Raw genomic sequence first — 16469 nt, 5'->3', positions numbered from 1 at the left:
AATAGCATTCATTATATGGAATCTTTGTTATATGTGTTATTTCTGTTATACTACAATACTTTAGCTTCTGGTTACAATAGTAATTCCTAGTGAAAGTTGTGTGATTGGTGGTATTGTATAGAAGCATACAGGGGAGCTAAGTTGAAAAGCTCAAGGAATACAGTCAAATTTTCCTTTTAATCCTGTTCCCCAATGATCTTGAGAATGAGAATTTGTCCAGGCATTGCTGCTTTCTGATGCCCTGCCCTTTCTGGGGAAAGGAGAACCGAACAAAACACCCAACAAAAACAAAGAGGGACAATGGGCAGCATCTGGCAGAATTAATAGCTGAAGAAATAATGCTCTTGTGCTCACCATGTGTTCCTCTTCTCTTCCTCATTAGGGAAAGGGAAATAACTAACTGGATTTTGAGATACATGATTAACAGCTGGTCAGCCTCAGCTTGGAGAGGGAGGACTGTGTGAAATCTACCTCTGTGAAAGCTGGGGTATGACTTCGTGCTCTTTGTGGCTCAGATGGTGAAAGGACCACAGGAAATAGAAGGACTAGCAACCAAGTCCTGGCCTTTGGATAATACTGTACTCCCTGGCAGCTCTTGGGACCCAGTAATTTTGAAAGTCTGATTCCAGGTCTTTATTTTGGTGCCATGTTTTTTGTGGGGCGGATTGTAGCTGGGTACAGGAAAGTGTTAGTGCACAGAAAAGTGGTTTTAATAAGATTGCACGCAGTCTTAGGGATAAGTTTGACTATTTTTATTAATTTAGGAAATTAGTTCAAAACTTCAGTGTATTTTCTGTTTCAAATAGCTGTTCTGTTTCCAGAACAAAGCATAGTAGGTCAAATGTTCAGTAACGGAAAAATTTCTTGTGACATTTGCACCACTAATCATTCTCCTTGCTGTTGTTGGTTATAGACAACAATTGAGTGATCATTGTGCTCTTTCGAGAGAATTTTAATATGTTAACATTTGAATTACTTTGTATAACCTTAAATACAAAACTGCAGTGAAAGGTGATGATTTTATATTCTATATATATCTTCTTAATGACTGCTTTTACAGAGAAGTTGGCTTCTTTCTGACAAGGGCGTGCCATGCTGCTGCTGCTGCTGTTCATGCTCTTGGAATGGGGTAATTTTATGTTAAATTAACAAAAGTGGTAGGAGCTTACTATTTGGTTGCAGTAGGCCTGAAATTTCTCTCTTGGGATTGTAATTTTACTTCAACCCATCTACAGTCACCAGAGTATTTGCTCTTTTTCTGATTTCACTTCTAAGAACAATTATGGCACTGAAGTAATTGGAATTCTAGACAGTATTCCAGATATTACTTATATCTCTAAATTATAGAAAAGATGCAAGTCAAGCCAGATTGCTCTTGTGGACTATCGCAGTGGTTTTATTCTTTTATCTCATCCTATTAAAAAGCCTGTTTCCCCTTTTACTTTATTATATTATGCTGTTGGCAAAGATACACAAACATGCATTTTAAACAGTCTTGTAAGATCAGGAAAAATACTCCAATACACCAAAAGTGGATCAATAGAAGCTTTTAGTGGATATATACAAACCAGATATTTGGAAGTAAAAGCTGTCATTTCTGTTCAGTCCCCTAGCAGTGTAGTAAATTAGGCTTATGTCTTTCAGGCTAATATGAGTTATGTTCAGGCAAAATTTTAGGTAAAAGAATATTAAAAATGTGTGTGTCCAAATTAGCAGAAGTATTTCTCTGTTGCCGATTAAGTGCTGCTTGAAGATTCCAAAGATTATTATTTAAAGTACTTCAGAGTTGTTCTCAAGCAGTTAAATAACCTTTCATTGCCAACATTTTTGTAACTGAACCTCTGCAAGTACAAAGACTTTTAATAGTAGTGTTTAAGACCATTTCATTGATTTAAATACTTTTGCTTTATGCAGCCTGAATCATGCACCTGCTCTAGTCTTTTACAACTGCTGTAATGAAAATCTGTAGTATTTTATATCTTTTTTTGTTTTTTTCACTTTCTCCTCACTTTAACTTTTCTCATGTACTTTTTTTTTTTATAGTGTCTCCTTTTCCTGTCTTCTGGTATTTTATGAAAAGTGTACTAAAGTAGTCATGAGACCATTTATTTTCCTGGGACTTCAGTGAAAGGAAGCAGCAGGAGGTTTGTATCCCTTAAATTCTATCCTTTTTAATTCCAACAGTTCTGGAAATGCACTCAGTAAGTAGTTCCCTTTTCCTCCCCCCCCCCCCCCGTACTTTCAGATACATTTAAAAAATGCTTTTTACTGTCAAAATCAAAGTATCATTTTTGAACTCTTTTGGGGAATGAAGAATGATAACTCATTTATCCATCCTCCAGGGGATATTAAACCCCTTGCCAGTTACTGTTGAGGGAGACCTCTGCCCAGATCATTTTGTCAGATGGGTTTTCAACTAGACACAGACTGGAATTGGAAGAGCAGTCTTGTCAGTATCGCAGATGTACCTGATCAACTTCATAAATTAATCCAAATTCCCTTTGAAAGCAAAGGTGGAATTACCTGTTTCACTCTTTCTTTGGAAGACTACAAGCAATCATTTTCTCATGAAACTTTTTGGCTGCAAAGTCATTCTCTGCTGCCCCTATCTTTTTTCATAGCTCAGTGTAGCAGAATAAACATTTAAGGAGGACGTTTCTCTAAGGTTTCTTCTGTGATTAAAATATTTTACTGATAAAACTGGTGCCATGGCATACAAGGCCTATGGAATTAATGGAGTCTGTAAATGGCGTAAGCTAATTACATTGTAAATAAAAACAAAAAAACAACCTAGAGCTATGCAGTGGGAGCTGCATTAGCTGTGACTAGCTATGCGTTTCTCTGAAGGAAATGGATTATTGTTGGAGAGTTAGCAGAAAAATTAATCTACACAAGAAGATAATACATACGCATAGTAAGTGTGTCCTGAAGCTTTGAACTTTAAGACTTACAGAAAAAGAATAAATTGATGCAGTGTGAGACCTGAAGGAGATGTTTCATTGATCACAGGAAAACCTTCTGAAGTATGCTGGTGCACTGATACATTGAACTTGCATATTCTTTCTGCGGTGCATCACAGTTTCGGGATTGTTTTTGGGCAACACATTGCACTTCTGCAAGGTAAATGATTGATGTACAAAGCAAGATAAATTTGCTGATTTTTTTTTTTTTTTTTAAACCTGACTAAGTGGGGGGTAATCAAAATAAATTTTAAAAGCATTAGATATGCAAATTATTAATACAGAATTGTCATTTGCATTTTTAAGTTTTCAGCTTATCTCTTGAGAGCAGATTTATCTGTCACTTTCTAAGGAAAAAAAACCCCAAACCAACCAAAAACCCAAACCAAAACAACAAACAGAAAAACCACCACAACAACAAAAACAAATCTCTGTAGCATTTTTCTTGGTGGTTCTGCAGGTACTTTTGCCAATCTACAGAGCGGGTGATGAGGCACAGGCTAAGACACATTTTATATTAAGCTGTTCAGTTACATCTCTCTTCAGTTCTTAACTTTACTCAAATACGCTTAATTGCTTGTAAAGGCATTATTGTTTCTTGCACAAGTTGCTCTAATTTGAACCAATTAGAATATAATTACACTATTTTATGCTTAATTAGACTCTCGAGTAGCTTCTTCAGACTAAGGTTGTCCCCTTGACTCTGTGTTTTGAGATTTCTCTTGGCTCCACTGAAGACTTGGGTAAAACAAGAGGGTCTCTAAACTCCAGAAGCACTGCTACTTTGAAGTTCATTAAATTACTGTTCAGGAACTTTTCTATTCCATAGTTCATTTCTTCCAGAACACTGGAACAAGATCCATATGGTGGCGATTCATTGCGCTTCCATTTCTCAGGTTGCTCTATTATTTCCTTCTTGAAGTATTCAATCTCTGTTAAGGCCACTCTGCGAATTCCTATCAGAAATGCCCTTGGAATAGAAATTTCCTCATTATCCCTTATGATAAAGGTTTGTGCCAAAAAATAATTTAATTTCACTGCTGTCTCGTTGTTATTTTTAATTCCTTACACATCCCTACTCCAAAAAGGGCTTGGAATTGCTCACACATTCACCTTGATATTAAAACATTTAGATACTTCCATGCATACAGAAATCTTAAACCCATAAAGTGATGCTGAATTTTAAAATATTAATGGTTGTGAGCCAACTGTGGACCATTTTCATATATTTTTAAAGGTATTTTTTTGTGTGAAGAATTCTGCAAAAGGAAATAATTAAAAAACATTTTCACTAAAAATCAGGAGAAAAGAACAAAAGACATGGCTAGGGAATATTGAGGTTTAAGTATTTCTCTGTGGTAATTCCAGTGGAATTACATCAACAGTTCATTTGCTCCCATACCGTCAGTCTGGATTTGTGTGGCTTTGATGTTACAGATGTAACCTGTGAAGTTACTTATTATTAAGATAGTTTTGTTCAATGTTTACTCATGAAAATGACATGCTTCATCATCTACATATAAGTCATTTACTCACAAAACGTTTACTAAGACTATATATTCAATGTGCTCAATTAAATCAGACATGATGTACTTTGGACTTCTGTGTAGTGATTGGGTATATAAAGAAAAAGAAATATACTACTATATATAGTCATGAATATTGAGTAGATATTTGAGATTATTTTTAGTATATATCACTGCTACTGTAGTTATTTTGTGGGGAAGAAGTGCAGCAGTGAATAAAACTATTTATGGCAGTATGCTAATCCTAAACAGTCTTATTGTCTGTTTTGTGGAAAGATGAGAAAGAGATTAGAAGTCCGATACATTTATTTAATGTTTCATTTAACTAATCACAGATATCTCACCTTTCCATCTTTTCAAGATGCAGGGCAGCTACCTGGTTTTATTTTCATCCTGTGTTATTCAGAGGGACATTTGCAGTGATGAAGAGGCTACCTTGCCTTAGGATTAGAGTTTGCTAGTTTTTCCCTGGAATTACACATATAATAAACCAGGCAATAATCTAAATTATTATACCACAAAGTATAAGTGTCCTGGGTTCAGCAGCAGCAGTCATTTTTCTCCTTCGTGGTAGCTGGTGCAGTGCTGTGTTTTTTGACTTTCGTCTCGGGAACAGAGCTGATACAGATGTTTTGGTTTGGCCAAGGACTTTGTGAGCCTCATGCTCTGCCAGGGAGGAGGGGAAGCCAGGAGGAAGCAGAGACAGGACACCTGACCCAAACTGACCAAAGAGGTATTCCATACCACAGCACGTCATGCCCAGGATGTAACTGGGAGTGAGCCGGAAGGGCTGGGAGACTGCGGGGTTGGAGGAGGTATGGGTCAGTGCTTGGTCGGGCTTGGGGGGCGAGTTATCGGTTGTATGGTGGTGAGGTGTTGTATTCTCTTCCCTTATTTCCTTTATCATTGTTATTATTGATGGTAGCAGTAGTGATTTGTCTTATACCTTAGTTACTAAACTGTTCTTGTCTCAACCCGTGGGAGTTGCATTTTTTTTGACTCTCATCTCCATCCCTCCAGGAGTAGGGGGAGGGCAAGAAGGGAGGGGGGAGTGAGTGAACGAGTTGTCTGGTTTGGTTTAAACCATGACAATAAGTGAAAGTTATTTATAAAAAAATGAATGTGTCTACTTTATGAAAAGCAATATAAAGATTTTTAGTTAATAGTTAATAAATTTTAAACAGAAAAATTGAAGACATTGAGACCAGACAAAATGTCATATATCAGATAAAAATACATACAACAGATTAGAGTTTTATCAGAATTACAGCAAAAGATCATCATATAAAAGAGTGAGGATGTATATTTTGGAAATAGGAAGTTTTGATATCTTATATATTCAATACAAACCACAGTACAAACATCATAGTTACAGCAAAACTTCTGTTCTCTCAGATATTGAATAAAACTTATAAAATTTAGTGATGCTGACATCCATGTGGTAGTAGCTTGGTGCTTAGGGCACTTGTTCAACAGACGGATGAATGACAGATAAATGACTATTTCTTTAGGCGAGGAGAGTGATGCAGCTGGTTGGATGTCTGCAGAGGGTGGGAAAAGATCCCACATTTGTTCTGAAATATGCTTTGAAATTCCAGTGTTTTTCAGATGAGTGTAGTTTGCTGTTCAGATCCTAACCTTGTCAGGGCCAGCGGTGTGCTATTGAGACTGCTAGAGTAGGAGGCTATTGTGTTGTATCAGAAAAGCATAATTTCTTCTATCAACTTAATTCTACAGGCCTAGTTTGAACCAGGGTTGCTTAAAGATCTTTTGTTATACAGATTTAACCTACATCAATGCTATTCTCATTTCACATATCCATGTGCATTTAAATATCACCGTTTCTCCAGTGGTGATGAATATACTAGCACTGCTTGCTTCTCTGTAACTGCACCAGAGGAGCTGTGAGAGGTCTGCAGTGGATTATTTTATATTCTTGTCTGGCAAAGCCCTATGCAAGAGATAGTTTGTAATGTTTAGAAAGAGAAGACAGAAACTTTCACCTCCTAATGATAAATGCATATATCAAGTATCAGTATTAAAGTTGAATACTTGAACTTCTGAAGAGCTCACATCGTGTAAAGCAAAAAGGCTTCTTCTCTCTCACTGGGTACTTTTGTAACAGTGGCATAATGAATCACCATCCTTATGATTAACTGAATTGGAGATTTAAATGTACAGACACTCACTTAAACAGGGGCCTGAGGTTCACCCAGATGGGCTGACACATAAAGTAGCAGGAAATTGCACCAATTTGTGACTGCCCATACTCTAAGTACATCTGCTGTACGTTCTTTAGTGTTACAAATCTCAAATCCTTGACAGAATAACACTTTCTGAAACAGCTTTTCACTGACAACTAATGCAGTGTGTAATTCCACCTGTTTGGGATCTATTCTTCAGAGTTCATATCCCCTGCAGGTGGTAGAGAGATGCTGCAATACTGCAGATGTCCAAGAATCCATGCAGATCCCTGTGAGTTTATCGTGTAGCAGCTGCTGATGGAGACTAATGGCACCCAACTATTTATATGCCCAGCTATTATATTTTCTAATTCACTGATTTTAGCAGCAGAAAAAAAGTGATCTCTAGCTGCCTAGGGCTTTGAAACCTCGAAACTTGCTCATTGCAATACTTGACCTTATCAGAAGTGCTAGAAAATAAAACAAAGCCTTGGAATGAAAAGGTTTTTAACCTGCTGTACTAATATTTTTTGTCATGAAGTTGCTTTACAGACATAAAGGGAGAATTCTGGTTGCAGATACTAGAATCATATATGAAACTGTTGATATAAAGTAGGATCTGTAGGGCTAGTTTTTGCTTCCCTTTCTTTGTAAGAATTTCAAAACCTAGTGTCAATATACATAATGTCCCTATATGGTATTAATTCCATATATAAGATCTGGGAATATTTTTTTATTTTCCCTTCAAAAAAATCCCAAACTGTCTCTAGTCATTCTGACAACTGTCTGCTCGGTTTAACTGTCTACACTTTCTTTTTTATTCTTCATACTACACATGGATTTTTCTCAAATTTAGTTATCTTCATTTCTTTATACTTTCCTGACACATCATTCTTCTACTTAATCTTATTAGTTAAGTCCTAATTCTGCCTTCGACAATGTTACCTGCATTTTTATGTCAAGAAGTGTTGACCTTTCCTCCGAGATTAGTGCTTCTAATGCAGAAATATAGAGAGGATTTTAAAGTACTTCTGGGCAAGTGAATGAAAGTGTTTTAATTGGGAAATGCAGTTGTGAAGCAAAATTAAACAAGGCAAGTATAGATATATTAAACCTAGATCAATTAAAACATTTCTAAAAATGTAAGTATGTACATGTAGCCTATATGGAAAGAACAAGCAATATTGTTTCCCACTGTATGAGTGCTGATACAGAAAATGAAAAGTTAACATGAGAAAACCTTGTCTATTTTCAACTCTGCAAATTATAATATTAGAGCTTTGTTTAGCATGAGATTGAATTAATGCAAAGTTTTTGTTAGGTTTTCTTTTGTAAAAACACAATAAACAAGCAGCTTTCAAAGAAATATAACAGATACTTTTGTGTAAATCAGAACTAATCAAACATTCATGACTTTTTTTGTGTACCGGGTGGTCTGGGTAAATGGAAGAGAACAAAGAAGAGCTTAAGTTGACACTTCCCTCTGCTTCCCTGCTTTCAGCAGTTCATCATTGATGTGTCTCATGGATGTTTAGCAATCCTTTTCTAAACCCCTCAGATGAGAACAAAGTGTATGTAACACTTTTAACCTGTTTTTTTTCTTGAACAGATGCTTTATCTGCAATGCATGTATACATCTGATTTGTTTCAGAAAGCTCGTGTACTTTCGCTGTATGGTTTGAGTATTTTTTCCTTTAGTGGATATGTGTATGCACTAGTAAGTGAACAGCTTGTATTAGAAATAACATAGCATAGCATTATTTCAGTAAATGTTACAGTACTAAAATGAATTAGGACTAGTCATATAAATGGATAATGTAAAAGAAGCATCTCCGAAGGCTTGGAGAGTGTGTTTACACAATCGAGTCACTGGGATAAGGTTTGTGGTTAACATTCAGTTATTCTAATTTCTCCTGTCATCCTTTGGAACTTCCCTTTATGTGTTGAGGAGTAGTTTTAGGTAATGTTTTCAAACAGAATAGTGTTAGCTAATGTTTGCAAACAAGAGGCAGTGTTTTGCGTTCTGCATTTATCTCAGTGCTGTGTGAGGTTTTGGAGAAAATTGAGCTCAGATAATCCAAGAGTTACGTGGGAATTAATAAGGCTGAATTTCTGTGAAGAGTGGTTGGTAACCAGTTCTGCCTTTCAGATACCACAAAAAGGTAAGGAAGATTCTTGGGGCTGTGTTCAGCACTGCACCACTGTCTGGCAGTGTTATGAGAACTTCCATCTTCCCTCCAGTCATTCCTAGTGCCCACTGAAAAGATGGACTGGCCAGCGAGTAGCAGTGTGTCACAAGAACAAGCAGCCTCTGTCTTGTCTCTATTGCTTCACAGCCAAGCAAATACGGTTAGACAGAAAGCTTGCTGAGGTTGCTTTCATACTATGGAATTTGAAATTGAAGTAGTTAAAAGTTTCCAAATGTGACATTGGTAGTTTAGCTGTGTTTTTACACTGCTTATGTTTTCCCCAGGCATTTGAATGCTACAGTTCAAAAGCAGAATGAAGCCTACTTAGCAGTAGTGAAGTTAGGTGTTTGAGTAGATACAAGATTCCAGTAGATGGAGTCAGGGTGCCTAATGAGATGTATGCTGCATTTTGCACAAAGGGAGACTAGATATGAAAACATGCAGTTTTCCTGCATGCTACATGTTATGGTCTGTTTTTTGGTGGTGGTGGTTGGGTTTTTAGGGTTGGTTTGTTGTTTTTTTTAAATGTCTTCAGAAAGAATCAATAAATGTCCATTGCATTTTAATTCTTTTTTTTTTTTTTATGGTCAGAGAGCACCACATGGAGTTGGTGCCTCATTCACACCCCAGTGAATTACAGAATGTTACTGAGTGTCCTCAGAAATATTATCATTCTTGATCTCTCTCTCCCTCTTGGTCAGAGAGACTTGGAGTAGTCAGACTGCCAACAACTAAGTACTCCCAGTTTCTCTGAAACCCATGAATCGAAATGACTCAAGTACAAGAATATGCCACTAATTTGTTACACTTTTTTAACCTCATCCAACTAAAATTAAAATGGTTGCTTTTGTCTTTGTGTCCCTGCTATGCATGTGTCATCCTTGAGCCTTGGCTCAGTGTGGCTTTTATGTTGGATTAGAGAGTATACTCCCAAGATACTGTCAGCCTTATCAATGCATCAGAATTTTAATTCAGTATCTATCACTTTTTCGGTTGCCAAATGAAAGGGATTCATCATAAAGGCTAATGGAGGAAGCACAAGTGTGAACTGTGTGATACCTGCCTCTTGGGTGCCATCCAAAAGTGTAACTCTACAAGAAATTGAGATTAGGTTTCTGCATACAAAGCATTCAGACCTATATTGGGTAAGCTCTTCACTGAAAATTAAACTGTGTGTGGATACTTTTGGAGTGGCTATAGACTCATGGGCTCGCTGAGTACCAAAGGTCAGAACAGGGCCATAAATGTATGGGAAAATGAAGTTTATGTCACACATCATCTTGATATTTTTAATATTATTGATCAGTGAAGAAGCAGTACAGTTCCCTCTGTGGCATGTTATGATGCTGACATATCAACATTATCTAAGAACATCTCTTGAAGCATTTCTGCTAGAAATGTATGGAATATTACATAACATTATCACAATAGGATGCAAACTATTTTTTCCTCTGTAGCAGCTTGTAAGGCTTTCATCGTTTGTGAATATTGAAAATTAAATTACACTCAGGATCATAGAAACTATATATTAATCTATTAATAACAAGTACAGATTCAAGAACAGTGTGTAACTGAAACAATTTTTTGTTTTATCAGAAATTCATGCTTGGGAATTACACATTATTTCAACTAACTAGCACTTTTGAATGCAAGTTCCTTTCTTTGATGGCTGCTTAGGTGATATTTTTTGTGTAATTTCTGAGAAAGTACAAAAATGATCTTGAATGAAAAACGTATGTAAGTATAACAGTCTAGTGAAATCAAGGCTCTTGTATCCCAAGTGTTCCAAACAGAAATCAGAAGCATTCATTTAGCAGTAGGAGTAATGGTTCTTGGGGTTTTAAGGATAGTATTTAGTACCTTAGTGAAATAGTAGAATTTGTTTGATGAAATCACAGTCATTTGGCCTTGGGAAACACAAAGACTCATGAGCATACAGTATGCTAAGTATTTGAGACTCATCACTTTAATCATCCACAGCTGAAATGCTTGTATAGAAAGTAAGTTAATCTTTTGAGATGAGTCTCTCTGCTCTTGCCATACTTCTTGCCAAGAGTCCTCACAGGGGAGTGTGCCAAAGTTCCAGTCCAATTTTGTACCCCAGACAAATTACTTGGAAAATTCCTGCCTTTACTTGAGACTTGGAAATTGATTTCATGAACACTTTTATACTGCTTGTTACCTGGGAGAAGAGACCGACATCTACCTCACTACATCCTCCTTCCAGGTAGTTGTAGAGAGTGGTAAGGTCTCCCTGAGCCTCTTTTTCTCCAGGCTAAGCTACTCCAGATCCTTCAGCCATTTTAAAGACTACAGTCTCAGTGCAACTGAAGGGTTGATCTGCACAGCAAAGGTACAAAATATTAGTATCAGTAGTTACGTTGGGAATGAATTCAGGCTTCAGACCTAGGCTGCATAGCTGTGTGTCGCAGTCCTCTGACTGCTGTTGGAGACAGTTAAATTCTGTTTTACCTGGTTGGAACATAAACCTGTGTGTTTGTTGGTTGGGTTTGGGTTTTTTTGTTTGTTTTGGCTTGTTTTTTTTTGTTTTTTTTTGTGGTGGTGTTTTGTTTGAGTGTGTTTTTTTTTTTTTGGGGGGGGGTTGTACTATTATTATTATTTTCAACCTGGATACATCAGTCTGGTTTGCAGCTATTCAGAAGTCATTTTCAGTTCTGATGTATTATTCTACTCTCTTGCCATCTTCTTCCAGATGTTCATAGATGTTGGACTTTGATCCCAGAATGTCCCCTTTCACAGCAGCAAACTGAGCAGCATTAATTTCTCTTACAGTAGATAATGCTTAAAGAATAAACTTCAGAAAGCAAAAAAGGGGATAGTAACAGAAATAACGGGCTGGAACCTTTTTGCTTAGTTTCTTCCATGTATAACAGCACAGAGATTGTGACAGCAGCATTGTTAACTGTGGTATTCTTATTTTGTGCAACAATTTATGTTGAAGCATATAATTACAAATTTTTTAAAACCTATTTTGAATATTTTCTATTTAAGCAAGTTTTCATATGGAATACTTGTCACATTTCAATACATTTTACATGACTTGCAGTACAGATTTGTTGTAAGTTTCCTACCAAAGTTCTCTAATGCAAGTCTCTTCAGTTGAAGGCTTGCATCACTTTACACCTTTAGTCAAGGCTTTTTTTAATGCTGCTGTAATATTGTTGGAATCATGTGGAACTGCTTAAGTGAACATTAAGACAGCATTGTTTAATAATAAAACAGTATACTGAACAAGGTAAAACCACTTAAAAATAGTAAACCAAGACATATTGTTTAAATCAATGCTTTTTATTTAACCTAGTTTTGTAAAAAGATTAGAGCATTAGACAAAACTATTTTAATGAAAGGCAAAACTGAGTATTGCATTGGAGTACTCAACACTGAGACACCCTTCTGAAGGGCTTGTGCTTGCTTTCCTCAGCAGTCTGGAGAAAGGTATTAACCTCTGGAACCTTGGATTACTAAACAGGGATATACCTATTGAAGAACTTTCTCAGAGACAAATATATTTTGTAGTGGGAGTCAAGCAACTAGTATTTTATTCATGTTGTTGGTATATGGGTGACTATGGGAAAACTGTTTCACATCCTGTCTGAAATTTTTGTGTCTATAAAATGAAGTCATTTTAATTTACTAAATAAAATGGTAAAGGGTATAAAGTAATTTTAATATACCAAAGAAAGGGTATAAAAGCCAGGGATGTTATTCTGTTGTTCTGCAAAAATCTCTACCACGCTGATACAGTTTGTTTACCCATCTGAATGTCGTGTTTAGGTTTCTAGGATTTATGGTTCTTCCTTTTTGGTGCTGTTTTTGTGGTTGGTTTTTTTTTTTTTTGTAGTTGCTGTCTCCCCTGCCCTCATAATTTGAGGAGTGGCTTAAAAATGAGGATCACTGCAGAAAGGCTTTTCTTCTAGAAGATTTGCTCTAGACTAGATTAGCTCCCAGTCTCGTTAGATTTGACACAGGAATTACTGGGTAAAACTTTTTTTTTTTTTTAATATAAGTAACAGAAATAAATGCAGAAAACTATAATGGATCTGGTGCATCCTATGCTTGAAACCCTGTGATTCAGTCACTGCACAATGTTCACTAATGAAAATCTGCAAGTCTTTTCAGGTGAAGTCTGAGAAAATACTCTTTAACACCTGATACTTCATTTCACTTTCAGAGCCCACCACTGTTCCACAAGGAGCTGCTGCTGTCTCCCTCAAAAAAACCCCATAGATTTTCTTTCTTTTGTTCTTCATAATGAAAAAAAAAATCAGCTCAGTAACTATAGGAAGAGGCAGGCTGGTCAGACTAAGAATGAAGAAAAGATTAGAAATAAAAAAAAAACCAAGTAATACAAACCAATAAATCAGATACTCTAATTATGGGTAAGATATAATGGAAACCAAATAAAAAAAAAACCTGAAAGTTTAGTATTCTGAATGCTCATCTGGCAGGTATCCTTTCCATGTGGGGTGCTTCACCTCTGTAATCAATAATATGAACAAATAATTGTTTGACAGCACTTTACCACTGTAATCATCAACTGTTGGATCGATAAAGAGCATTGAACAGTCTCTAAAAAGAGCTACACATCTGTTAATACCCCTGAATTGGCCTATATACTTGTTTGATTCAGCAGTCTGCTAAGAGATAATGCAACAAAAATATCAGGGGACCAAAGAAAGGTTTTCATTATGACTTCTCTTAAACCAAGTAGGTGTGCTTCCATAAAAGTATCAGCAAGTACAACAGAATGCAGATGAAAGTATTTAAGTTTTTCTGTTTGTTCAGATGCAGTTGCAGCAAGTTTAGAGGAGATTTTTCTGGCATGAGGGTGAAGTTGCTTAAAGAGGAACTGCCTTTTCTTAGTACCATGGTGCTGAGGACTTTTGCTCTGATCTCCATATAGAGTGCTGAGCCTAGCAGTGGCATATCAGAAGGCAGTGTTTCAGAGGTTTTTTTCTGCCTCCCACAATTGAGAATCTGGAAGTGGAAAAAGAGGCATCAGAAGTTCATAAGAAAAACATTTAACAGGGTGCTTATTGTCACGTGTTGTTTTTTTTTTTTGTTATTGTTTCCTTTATATAAGTTTGGAATAGATGTGTGGTGGCAATGGCCTAAGTTGGTGTGTTTTCCTGGATGTGATTGCTTCATTGCTACCCTTCAAAATCATAGCTGTGTCCATTTTGTTTCCACATAGTAGCTGGTGTAGAACATACCTGAAAGCTGATATTTTATGTTTTTCTAGTAATATAAAATTCATGTTTTTATATGAAACACAAGGTCCAGTGAATGAAGTATTGAGCACTGATGTCTAACTATTCCTAACTAAGCCTTGTAGTTATATACAGGAAGAAAAATAGAGATCTAACCATCCTAATTTTGGGAGAAGTTATGTGTTGTTTCCTTTCAGTCACCTTTTTCATATCTGTTTTGCATAGCTGTAAACAAATGTATTTTAGTCTGTCTTGAGTTAAAGTTGATTACAGGGTACCTGGCTAAGAAGGGAACATCGTCCTTGCTATTGCAGTGGTCCTTACATTTGGCTATGGGGATTACCAGTAGCTGCCTTCACTGAGCTTTACTGACTGCTCTGGGAAAGGCTCTTGAAGTTGTATGGGTGGACATAATATTTTCCAGTGGTTATTGTTGACAAAGCTGCCAAGTACTATGGCTGCTGGAAGCTAGGGAGGATGCCTTGCCATGATGATCAAGAGGGAAATTATGAAATCTTTGTGATTATCTTAATTAAAAATATGTAAAGGTCTGGTAAGAACTACAGATGTTGAAATTGTCTGTGTATACTTAAAAACAAACAAGCCCTCTGATTATCTTCCTGAAATAATGATTTAATCTAAAGTAAGTTCAAACTTAACTGAGAATAAAGGTAAAGTAATAGGTGTGTGCATGTTTGGATTTATGATAAATTTACACATGCACAGCAGAGTACTTTACTATGAATTTTAGAACATTATTTCAAGATGCTTTCGGTAGTCTGGGATGTTTTGATGTGACTTGATGTTAGTTCTTGGCATGCATCCATCCTTTTGAAACTAGTTGGGGGATAGTCCTGAAACCATATTGTACTCATAAAACATCCCGTAAAGCTGCATGACATTTTACCTTGGAAAACACAGAATTGAAGAAGAAGTGAAAGAGGCTTGGGTTCAGAGTTACGTCATTGTACGCTGCTGTTACTCTTTTCATTGTGTGAAGTCAGGAGATTTCAGGATTCTGGATTAAAGTGGCTCATTAGCCAGAAGGCCCAAATTTTATAAGTGGAAAATGGGACTAATATTAGCTCTGGCAGCTAAACTAAATTACTTAGGTTCTAGGTTATCAGCTTCAGTGCTTTTATTAAGATTGATAACATGGGAGCACTTCACAACTCTGCTCAGAGGAGACTGGAAAAACCCTTAAAATCATCAGGGTTGCCATAAATAACAGAATAGGACACTCTGTGGTCAATTGTATAGATAGCTTAAATAGCAATTTGAATCCTGCATTGAGGCTACTGAAGTGACTGTCAGGTTCATGAGCAGCATGTGGCCATTCAGTACTACATCAGGAACTTTGATGTGGGTAATAGCAAAACCAAACCAATCTTTATTCCCAGGCTGGAGATCCTCTGAATGGTGCCTCTTCAGTGTTTCCAGTTCTTTCTAAAATCTAAGGGGATGGGCTGGTAGATGCTGCTGCTCCTTCACAATGCAGGAGGCAGCATTGCTTCATGCTTCTCTCAGATGCAAGATGGTGTGACCCAGACCTCAGGGAGGGAGCTGATTGTTTTCCCCACCTCCTCTCTGTGGGCATAGCAGTGCCTTTGTCTCAGAGGTGAAGCTTCTAGTGGACCTTAAAGGTCTATCAGCTTGGGAAGGATCCTGCTCAACTGCGTTAATGCATACATCTTTTAGCAGTTATAATGAAACTAAGGAACTACTGTAATGTGTGGGGTTTGTTCATCAAGTAGTTTGGGGGGAGGGAGGCTCTCTGTGGCTGTAGTTATGTGAAACAATATTCCTTTTTGATTCTGCAACTGTTGTACTCTGTAGGTAATGGGGGGAGGTCAGTTGTATTGTTGCACAGGATTGTGAAGGGAGAAAAGGGGGGTTGGGTGGCTCGAAGTGGTGTCTTGTTGCAACGTTTGAGGGGTGGGGGCTGTGACGGTGAGGAGGCTGGCAGTGGACGCTGCTCGAAGCCTCTGGGAGCTTCTCGAAACTTCCCAAAACTTCTCCACGATGGGACCCCTGCAACAAAGGGAACCAATGGGGAAGAGCCATGTCAACATCCGAGTGAGGAGGGGCGACAGGATTGGCTGGGGCCTTGAACCGAAAAGAATAAAGGACCACCTCCCAGAGACCGCGTGTGCGCGTCTTGGGTGGAGCGGAGGACTCCCCGGTGCACCCAGCGCTGTTTTATCTGCTATCGCTTACTCAGTTTAATAAAATTTATACTTTAAACCGAAATTGGCTACAATATTGGTAACACTACCAACCTTGTTGTCCACAATGAATGCAGTTATTCCTACTTAGTAGCTTGTGATGCAATGGTCCTTTTTGGTTGTTGTATCCCAAAGGTCAGTGTCTGTCTGGGTTT

The sequence above is a fragment of the Pezoporus wallicus genome, unplaced genomic scaffold, assembly GCF_028554395.1.
Source record: "Pezoporus wallicus isolate ANWC-B61680 ecotype Strahan unplaced genomic scaffold, APGP_CSIRO_Pwel_v1 scaffold_7402, whole genome shotgun sequence".
NCBI classification, from domain to species: Eukaryota; Metazoa; Chordata; class Aves; order Psittaciformes; family Psittacidae; genus Pezoporus; species Pezoporus wallicus.
Note: the sequence above shows the minus strand (reverse complement) of the source record.